The sequence below is a fragment of the Nilaparvata lugens genome, chromosome 4 (genome assembly GCF_014356525.2).
Source record: "Nilaparvata lugens isolate BPH chromosome 4, ASM1435652v1, whole genome shotgun sequence".
NCBI classification, from domain to species: domain Eukaryota; kingdom Metazoa; phylum Arthropoda; class Insecta; order Hemiptera; family Delphacidae; genus Nilaparvata; species Nilaparvata lugens.
Window position 1 is genome coordinate 20,873,019 of NC_052507.1, and position 11,262 is coordinate 20,884,280.

Genomic DNA, 11,262 nt, shown 5'->3' on the forward strand with positions numbered 1-11,262 from the left:
AGGTGCTCAAGTTTTCATGTTGAAAGTTTATTCTGAAAAACTTGCATCATTAATAAATAATAATCTCAACCAACAAATAAAATACATAATTCTCATTTATCACAATATCAACTAAGAGCAACTACTAAAAAAGTGAATACATAGAAAATAATAGGAATAGAATATAGAAACTGGTATGAAGTTTCAAGAAAATTTAAGTATTTACCTAAATTTTGGCCTTTCAAATAAACTTATCCGAAATTTCAGTCAAGAGAAATTTGAATAGGAATTATCTCATCACAATCACAATAATATAAACATGAATTCATTCCATTATTTCTTCAACTCAACAATATTAGGATTTATAAGTGTGGCTTTATAATAAAATTTATAAGATTATACTCAATCATTACAATCTCTATAGACCTCACCTTTAATAATAATTAAATTCATACCTTTACTTTCTAATAGCGATAATTGATGGTAATTTATTACAATATTGGTACATAGATGAGACTATCATAGAAAAGACTTGCTGAAAACGATCAATCCACATTAACTTGCACAATCACTTGCACTTATCATAAAGCCTAATATTCTTAAATAACGCAAACCATACTGCGGAATGAGAAGAATCTGAGTAAATTAGAAGAGAACAAGTTAAAGGTTTTTGCTATCAGCTTAGAAATTCAACTACAGCCACACAGTTCTTAAAAACTCGGTCGGTGCGAACCGTGCATCTCTGGAGTTCAGTCCACTTAGTTGAGATTAAAAGCAGTGAGGTCATAGAACAAGAAGACACAAATATAAAATAATTATCAAGCTATGACGACATAAGCTACATAAACTTAACATTGTTCAAAATGTCTACATCGTTATAAACTTATGAGGCGAATTTCTTAAAATATAGACGTTTAATAAAAACTTTCCTAAAATCTAACTGCATTTTGTTAAATCAGTGACAATCATCATGCAATACATATTTATACGCAAATTTTTCGAAAGAAAAATTTGGTATTAATCAGCACCATATTGAATGTAACTACATCTATTTCAATTCGGTTCCTGATGTAAATCTTTAAAGGTCATGAGATTATTTTGCCAGTAAAATAGTAGATAGAAGCAAAGCGAAACTGGAATTTTTTAAATGATGTAATTTCCATGAATAAATTCATAAAACTATTAAGACGTACTGATTATCAACTGATTCCCAAATGCAACTGATTAATTTATTTGATCAGCCAATCGGTTGCAAAATCAACAGAGTCTTGGAAAAAAGTTTATATTATTTCTGAGCAACGTTCTCGCTTTGACCAACCAAAAATGTTCGAAAAGTTTGTTTCTCAATCATATAAGTTTCTAGCACGTCGTAAATGTCATGTTATCTAGTTTGCGATGACGAACATATTCATTAATTGAAAAAAATATGAGTAGATGAGAAATATTTATAAAGCAATAGAAATAAGACATTCATCTAATTAATTTTAGACTAATAACTTACTTTTTACAACATTCTATTCTGAAAGAAATGATACTCCAAATAAAAACTTATTTTCGGAAAAAAATCAATTTACTTAAAACCCTACATAGAAACTGTTTTGAACTACTGAAATTTCAGGCATGATATTCTACATACAGACTTGTTGTTAAATAATTTATTTGAGTAAGTCGCAATTTCACACACTTTGACAATGCTGATATTTCTTCGGGTGGAGGGCCAAGTCTCTAATTGTTTAATTCAGACTACCGTATAGATTGTAATGATAGGCCACCACAATGGTATTTGTAACGAGAAAATATGAGATGTTTCGAACTTGAGCAAATAAATAAATTATCTACTCTGAATGAGTGAGTAAATAAATAAATCAAACAAAGAGAAGAGGGAGAATATTGGGAAAGATAAAAGCTGATAAATAAATTTATGAATATTATAAAATCAGATTAGTTTTATTCGGGATTGAAACAGTTTGGGTCCAAGGCCTGAAGTGGTCTATTGGGAAGATAGATCGTCTATTATTGTAATACAGAAAAAAAATGAAAACATTTCAATAATCTTGACAATGACTAATAAATTATTCTTAACGAACCGAATAAGTCTGCTTTAGATCAAGTACAACTTTCATTAAATAAAATTGAAGATGAGAGAAGTACGAGAGTGAGTCAATTATTATCAGCAATATAAGAAATAAGAATATTTTTATTCATGTTGGCAGTATTGTTGTTTTGCTTTGTATAATTGTTTTTATATTAATTTGTGCAAGTTTCAAGCTTCTAATTCGCTTCATCATCACTGTCATGCTGGTAATAATTGCCACTCCACTTTCCAATTGCACAAAAGAAGAGCAAAGTTCAGTGATCCAGGTTTTTTATCGGTAAGTGTATCAGAGATCAAAATTCATTGATAAGTTTTGGTTCAATACGGGAATGGTGTTTTGTCACAATGGAAAGTCAACAAATGAATTTCGGTGCAAATAGAAAGAGGAGTGGCAATGTTTAACAACAATTGAATTTTGGTGCAAATGGAAAGCGGAGTGGCCATTATTAACAACAATTGAATTTCGGTGCGAATGGAAAGTGGAGTGGCCATGATTAACATGTGACATTACAGTGATGATTGAACTAAACCATCAGCTTTAAACTAACAAACTTCACGAAACTTGCACCATCAAAACAAAAGAGCAATACAGCCAAAAATATACTATTTTGCGGATAGTAATTGTTGCAAACTCTTAATTATAATTAATGAATCATACATTATTATTTCTTTGAACAATTTATCAATCGAGTTACGATACATTGATATTTTGGCAAATATGAAATTTAAACAAACTAAATTCACATAAAATACAACAATGTAAATGTTCACATCATCAATGTGTTCAGTACAAATGCTCACCAAAAACCACTAACAATTCGCACTAACTGCCGCTGATCTCAAAAACTGTGGATGAGTTTTTTTCAACTGCTGGATGAATTTGTGTTGCATTTCAATTTTCTGTACGCACTTCCGGCACACTGTTTTGGGTAGAGGGTCATCAATATCCATCTGAAAACACATGAAGATAATCAGCTTAATAAATCAATGAATAATTAAAATCCTAATAATATTAAGCGAGCAATTTCTGTTGATATGTTTATATGTCTGTATGTCACCGGATCTCGAAAACGACTCTAACAAAATTTTAAACAAAGTAAGTTTATGATATAAAAATTCGATTGCACAAGTTCTCATCCCTGGGATAACTCGCTGAAGGACATTAAGGGCCGTTTGCACAGTAACAGTTTAAACTAAATTTCATTTTAAACTGGGTTAAATCCGTATCAAGTCTCGTTTGTTATAATGCATTTCATTTTAAGTTTAAGCCACCAGCTGATTAAATCGAGTTTAAGCTTTGACTGTGCAAACGGCCCTAAAAGGATAATTTATCCTTTGAAAAACAGCTGAAAATTTTGCTGTCTGTCGATAATGGAAGTGAGAGAGCGAGTGCGTGTGTGGAAGTGAGACAAAATTATGCCTCAGTTGTTGAACTATTGCATTCAATCCGCTGATCTCACAAAAATATTATCCGACAAGAAATCAATCAACATGATAATATAATTTTATTATAATTTCCTCTTTCGTTATAAATTTTCTATGCTTTTGTACTCCACAGCGAAGCTCAGTCCCCTGATATTAATTATTATATGAAAAACAAGGGTCATTTTTTCAACCTCCTATCAGTGATATAATAAGATATAGAAAAGTGGTAGTGGTAGTGGTTGACAGTGCTCAACAACGTGTTCTGTCCACCAAACCCTCTGTGATTGGGGCAGCCAGATCGATTGTTGTCGATTTATAGAACCAGAAACACGGCCGGTTCAATTAAGTCTCTCGTCAGGTGCTAGTTGCATAGCATAATTCGTTTTTGCAAGCAAAAGGCAATAGTTCAGCAGAAAACGGTCGATTGAATAAAAACTAGGATCTAGTGACTAGCATTTCACTCAGGAATGAAAATATGTTCAATTAAAATATGTATTCAACTCAGGAATAGCACCTGAGAGCTGGGGACAAATACTTATGTTCCATCTATTCAAGAAGGGAGACCCTAGCATACCGGAAAACTTCCCGAGGAATCGCGCTAATCAATGCCTTAACACAGCTGTACACAGTATTTTAGCTGAGAGGATAATGCAATGGGCAGAATTAGAGGGCAAACTCCCAGAGGAGCAGAGTGGTTTCAGGAAAGCCAGAGGATGCATAGACAACATATTTGTGCTCAGTTCAGCTTTAAACATAGCTACTCGACTCCAAAAAAGGACAGTTTTCACCATGTTCGTGGATTACAAACGAGCTTTTGATAGATTGGATTATTTGATATTATGGCCTAAGCTCTGTAGTCTTGACATATCCACAAAAATGATTAAGACTATCAAGTCTCTATGTGATATTGCAGTTGTACAATTGAACACTGGCTCGGAATCGAGAATCAATGTCACCAAAGGCGTCTTGCAGGGTGATTCAATGAGTCCTCTACTCTTTTCATTGTTCATAAGCGACATTGTTTCCTTTTTTGAAAATCGTGGATGTAAAGGAGTTAATTTGAAGGGAGACAGAGATCTTGTGGCGCTGCTATATGCAGATGATCTTGTAGTTCTAGATATGACATGGAGGGGTATCAGGAGAGCATCAGATATTTTGAGGGAATACTGTACGTTGAATAATCTGGAGGTGAATGTTCTAAAAACAAAAGTGATACTAGTAAGAAGAGGTGGTAGAGGTAACAGACGACAGATCACTTTTCAGGATCAGCGAATTGAAACTGCAAGTAGATATTGCTACCTGGGAACGGTTTTTTCTTCATCTGGACTCTTCTCTGCAAATATGGACGAGGCTAGTAAGAAGGCGCGGATGGCAGCAAATAAACTAAAAGAGATATGTATCGCTACAAGAGTAAGCCAATTGGAGACAATTGTACGACTTCATCAGTCTATTGTGGCATCTACCCTTTTGTACGCAGCTGAAGTTTGGGCGCCATCTTACTGTGACAGGATTGAATCAGCCGATAAGCATTTCTTCAAATCACTCTACTTTTGGAGAAAGAATACCCCAATGCACTATATACGCGTTGAGTTAGGATTGAACCACAGTGAGTGTATAGTCCTGAAAAAAATGCTGATGTGGTATCTGAAAGTAAAGAGAATGGAGACCGGGAGGCTGCCAAGAATATGCCTTGAGACTCCAGGAGTTGGATTTGATGCCCGCAAACAAAGTGAAATATAATTGGATATCTCAACTAAACCAAAAACTTCGTAGTGCTGGACTTGAGAATGAGCTACATAGAATGGAAACCAGGACAGATGTAATCCGAATATTGGAAGAATATAAGAAAAACAAAGTCCTTATAGACATCAACCGGGTAGTGAACTCACGCTACAATAGGCTTTTCCAGCATATAAGCAGTCAAGGCACAGGAGAGCTGTACTTGAGCTTTAGAAGAAATATATGGAAAATGCGCCTCATCAGTCAACTGAGATTAGCCCAACCAAACCACTCTACAATCTACTATAAGGGATGCACAGCGACGTTCTCAAGTGAGGAGATATGCACGATGTGTAATCAACTAGCTGACAATAATCTCTTTCACGCTCTTTTCGGATGCCCTACGTTTGAACATCGCAGAAGGACGTTGTTGGCTGAATATCTCCAGGAGGGTCAGGGCAATGAGGAAAACTACAGAAATCTATTGTGTATTGACTCGGCTACCAAATTGGATAGAATTTTCTCGTACTTCTCCAGTTATTTGAAATATAGACAATTTGTGAATGATTTAGAGTGATTTAAATTCTCAAGAGACAAACATTTAAACTGAAAAAAAACTTTCTGGATTGCTTAGCATGTTATTTTTCAATTTAAATTGGCAGTGATATACTTCTGCTTTACAAGTTCACAATTCACATTGACACTGTAATTAATGTATTGATTGTATACCAACCTCTTTGTATGTTTCATGGGAACAAACACAAATAAAATATTCTATTCTATTCTAGTGACTAGCAACTAGCAAGGTTATACAGCTGACTCTAATCCTATAATTTGCTTGTTCAAAATACCCTTTTGAGAGATATGATGTACAAGTTGAATTTGGAAAGAGAAATAGATTATTATTTTCATTCTATGTTTGCAGTGATAGAAGTGACAACATCAACAAGTTTTTCTTCTAATATTCGAATTCATAGAATGTGTGAAACAGTGTTTGTGATTGTACTACTTCCCCGCCCGCTTTAAGCTGGTTTCAATGTTCAATAGGGGATCAGCTGTCGGGGAGCTTAGTTGTCGGGTACGATCACGACAACCGGACCCCTCATAGGTCTATCCAGCAGGGGATTTACTGTAGGGGAGCTTAGTTGTCGTGAGCGTGTGAGGAGCTTAGATGACGCCGACAACTAAGCTCCTTCGTTCTAGTAGGGGATTTACTGTCGGGGAGACTAGTTGACGGCAATGGTATATTTTGCCATGGGATTTACTGACGCCTGTGATCAAAATAGCGAGGAGACTAGTTTTCGAGGAGACAGGTTGGCGGCGACCCATTTCATCAATTCAAAGATAAAGGTAACGTGAATGATCATGGAATCAAAAGGAACTTTTTCATCAGATCCTCACATATTAGTTAATAACCGTGGCGAGTGGATCAGATGCTGGCTTTATGATTCAGAGGCCCGGGTTCAAATCCCGGCCCGGGCAAGATATTCATCTCGGGCCACTCCCGTTTTTCTGATGGACACGTTAATTCGTCGGTCTTGGCTGCCTAAAAAGCAGTCGTTAGGTCATGTCAGAGGCCCTGAAATTGATCAGTTGCGTCCTGAAAACTCTGACACCAGACCTGAGCCAGCCAGGTCACTCGATATTATTATTTGTTAATAACCAATGGTTATTAACCATTATTTTAATCAAACAAAAAAGTAATGTTCAATTAATTTTTGAATGATAAAAGTAGTATAGTTTTGTATGTTCTGGCGAACTTTACTTCTGAACCTAACCTGAAGATGAACCTAAACAAATTAAAACCCAACCTTAACCTAAACAAATAACAAACTAACCTACCATAACCCAATTCTACCTAAACCAAACCAACCTAACCACCCCCCACCACCAAAAAAGGAAACAGAAAAAATTAAAAAATCTTTTTAATAAACAATTTTTATGTTTAAATAACATAACTATTTTAAATGAATGAAAAATTAAAACAAAAACTGAAACAAAAAATATGTTTTAATTAAAAAAATGTAAAACATTTTTTTTAATGTAAAAAATTATTAGAAAATATTCAAAAATATTATAACTATCAAAAGGACTTGGAAAATATATCTCAAGTTAATGGAATGTGGTGGGGAGCCTCTGTTATAAGGGAGCTGCTTAGCAAGGAGAGATGTGAATCTACTAGTGTCACAGTGTAGTTGGATTTCAGTGTGAAAAAATAAATAAATTAATAAAAATGTTAAACAATGAAGAATAATAAAATTTACATTTGTTAATGTAAACTTACCTAAACTCATCTAACCCAACATAACCTAACCCTAACTAGAACGTGCATGAATACCAGCTTAATATGGTAATCGACCTGTCACTCTAGCTCAAGTGGGTGGCTTCCGTGAGGAGCCTCCATGGAGGAACTGTCACTCTAGATCAAGATGTCCATGGATATACTTTCACTCTAGATTAACATTACTGTAGGAGGCCTATCACTCTAGATTAAGATGGCCATGGAGGACCTGTCACTCTAGATAAAGATGGCCATGGGGGACCTGTCACTCTAGATTAAGATGACCACTAGGTAGGTCGAGCAGTTTATGTATGTCCCATCATGGCTTCAGAAATGGTCGTTCAACAGCTAGTGCTCTTCTAGTGTTGACTGAGAAGATTCAGAGTGCATTTGAGTGTGATGATTCACTTGCACTCACACTATGTGACTTGCACAAGGCATTTGACTGTATGCCTCATGGTATTTTAGCTAGGAAAGTATGGTGTCCAAGGTACAGTATTGTATACTGATAAAGCTACTTGAAGGGTAGGAGGTAGTCTCACTCAAGGGAGCCTCATCAGGCATTAGGCCCGCCGCAAAGTAGATCCATGCTAATCCACAAAAAGCAACCCATGCCGTGAGATGTTTTGTAAACCATTGCTATAGAATTTTTCATAATCAATCAGCTAGGAGAAAAAGTTCTGTGCAGCAGTCTTTCTTGATGTAGCTCAGGCGTTTGATAAAGTATGGCATGAGGTTCTGAACAGAAAACTCCAGAAAATACTACCCATCCAGTATTCAACAATATTGAGATCCTACCTATCAAACAGGTACTTCAGGAAGAAACAAGAAGATAGCTACTCAAAGTTAACGAAAATTGAAGCAGGAGTGCCCCAATGAAGTGTTTTGGGGCCCATTCTCTATCTTCTTTATACAAATGATATTCCTGTACCAGAAGAGAACATCATTGCCACGTTTGCAGACGACACAGCAGTCCTAGCTCCAGGAGACAGCAACGACGAAGCAACAAGAAAAATTCAAGTAAGTCTCACAAAAATTCAAAAATGGACAATAGACTGGAGAATTAAATTGAATGAAAAGAAGTCTGTGCATGTGACCTTCGCAAATAGATCGCATGATTACATACCAGTCAGAATCAACAACCACGTGATACCATATGCAAACAAGGCAACATATCTTTGCATTACTCTGGATGCCAAACTTCGGTGAAAAAGCCATGTCAAGAAAAAGAGGGATGAGCTCAACTACAAGTACAGTAGAATGTATTGGCTGATAGGGGGGAATTCAAGCTTATCGACCTACAATAAAATTCTACTCTACAAACAAATACTGAGGCCTGTCTGGTTGTATGGTGCGCAACTGAGGGCAGTACAGCAGAGAGCAATATTGGCATCATCCAATGATTCCAAAACAAGTTTCTGCGAAATGCTGTCAATGCTCCATACTTCATCAGGAACGCCGACCTTCAGATGGAGACAGTCAAGGAGATGATTGTGAGCACAGCAAGGATCTATGAAGAGGCTCTACATGACCACCAAAATGTTGAGGCAATCCAGCTTTTGGACAACTCAACATTGAAGAGGAGATTGAAAAGGAAGAAGCAAACAGATCTGGTGTAAACCTCCAGGAGTGCTTAGTGAAAGTGAAAAAAATCAATACTTTTATCAATTTAGTGCAGTGATCATGAATGAACTAATTTAAAACAAGGAGAAGCTATTACAAGATTCTTCTTTTAAAATGACTTGAAGTATTATTTTAGGATAGAAAAAACTGATTGTTAGTCCTAGTACTAGTAACAGTTATATTCAATAAAAAAAATAATCAATCAGCTGACAAGTGGATTATTCATTGCATGTATTATTATCATTACACAGATGTCTGGAGAAGCCTAGCAATGGTTTACAAAACATCCCACAGCGGATTAGCGTGGGTCTACTTTGCGGCAGGCCTTAGAGATGTGGTGCACAGTGTGCCGCAGGGTTCTGTGTTGGGTCCCCTGCTCATCATCCTGTTCATGAGCAACTTTCCAGACAGCCTGGGCTTCAGATGACACCACACTGACTGCTAGAGGAGAAACACTGTAGGAAGCAGCAGGACGGTCAGTTGAACAACAATGTCACCAAGACCTGCTTTACTGCAAACAGGATGAAGCTAGGATTAGAAGAAAACCAACTTTCTGGTCTGTTCCCACAAGAGGAATGCAGTGGAGGCTGAGCCTGTGAGGTTTCTCAGCTTCTGGGTTGATAACAAGCTGAGGTAGTCCCATCATGTGGCTGAGGTATGCAAGAGATTGTCCAGAATGATATACCTCCTTAGGAAGCTGAAATACATTGTCAGCAGGGAATACCTTGTCTCAGCATATCATTCAATGTTTCATGGCCACATCAGATCACTTGTGTTGTGGGGACATGCACCATCTAGTTATGATGTGTTACTGCTGTAGAAAAGAAGGGAATCAGGGTCATCACATTCGCGGGTCATATCACTCAAATGACGCACAGATGCAGGTAGCATGTTGAACATTTTAATAGCGATATTAGGATAACAGTTCTGAGCCTTACTTAGCCTACATCGTGAAACATTGACTTCGAGAGCATTTTGAAGTGAGCAGGCACTCTGCAACCCCCTCAGATTCCATGTCAGATTGATATTCCTAATACCAACCAGGGAAGCATAGATAAACTGGCTAAAAACTGTAAGAATCCCGAGTCTGACGAAGAGTGGCCTACAGTGCTCCAGATGACCGCTGGATGATAATATCCGAACTGCTTTTTTCTGTAGCAGAAGAACACTCTCACAGTGTGAAGAATGCCCCCACAGCAGCAGTATACAAAAAATAATGTGGCTATAGAACAGTAAATAGTAGGCCATAATCAAATGCTCTTCAATATTCTCAACAGGTGAACCACACGAGATAATCATTTACATTACATTTTTACATAATCATTTCAATGTTGAATCCCAGAAGCTTCACTGGTTTATTTAATGAATGACTGAAATGGTTCCTCAGAGTACACATGATATTATGTGTCTTGCCGACGTTGAGCAACACCTGTTCTCCTGAAACCAGCGTTCTGCACCAGCGTTGCATATGCAGATGACTCTACATTGTATGATGTGAATAAATCAGTGAACAATCTGAATGTAGATATGGGTCAGTCTTTGAGTACCGTCTCAGTATGTTTTGAGTCTAACTATCTCAAACTAAATTAAGAAAGGACTCAAAGGATAATATTTGGCTTGAGAAATGTCACAGATCAGGCGAGGAGTGGACTTCTTGGTTTCCATCTGGATTCAAAATTGGCATGTAACCAAATATCGACTACATACTATGTACAAAGCTGTCCAGAGTAATCTACCTACTTAGGTAGCTGATGCTGAATGTACCTAAAAGCTATGTGAGGACTGCATGTAAGTCTTTCTTCCAAGGAATAGTGATGTATGGATTGGAACACTGGGGTGCAGCCAGCGGCATTGATAAGAGTTCTCCTAATACAGATAAGGGCCATCAGAATCATCAAGGGCTTTGGAAAAATTGTTATCTGCCTCTACATCTTCATATCTTTCAAACAAATCAAGGGCACCCTGGAATGTCTGAGTCTGAGGAGTGACTTTCATAACTACAACACAAGAGGCAGAAGCCAACTCAACTTGCCTTTCACAAGGCTGAGTAGGATAAAAAATAGACCTGGTAGCCTTCTCAGCATGAGGCTTTTCAACCGGCAGCAAAAATCAGCGAGGACTCTTACAACACGGCATTTCA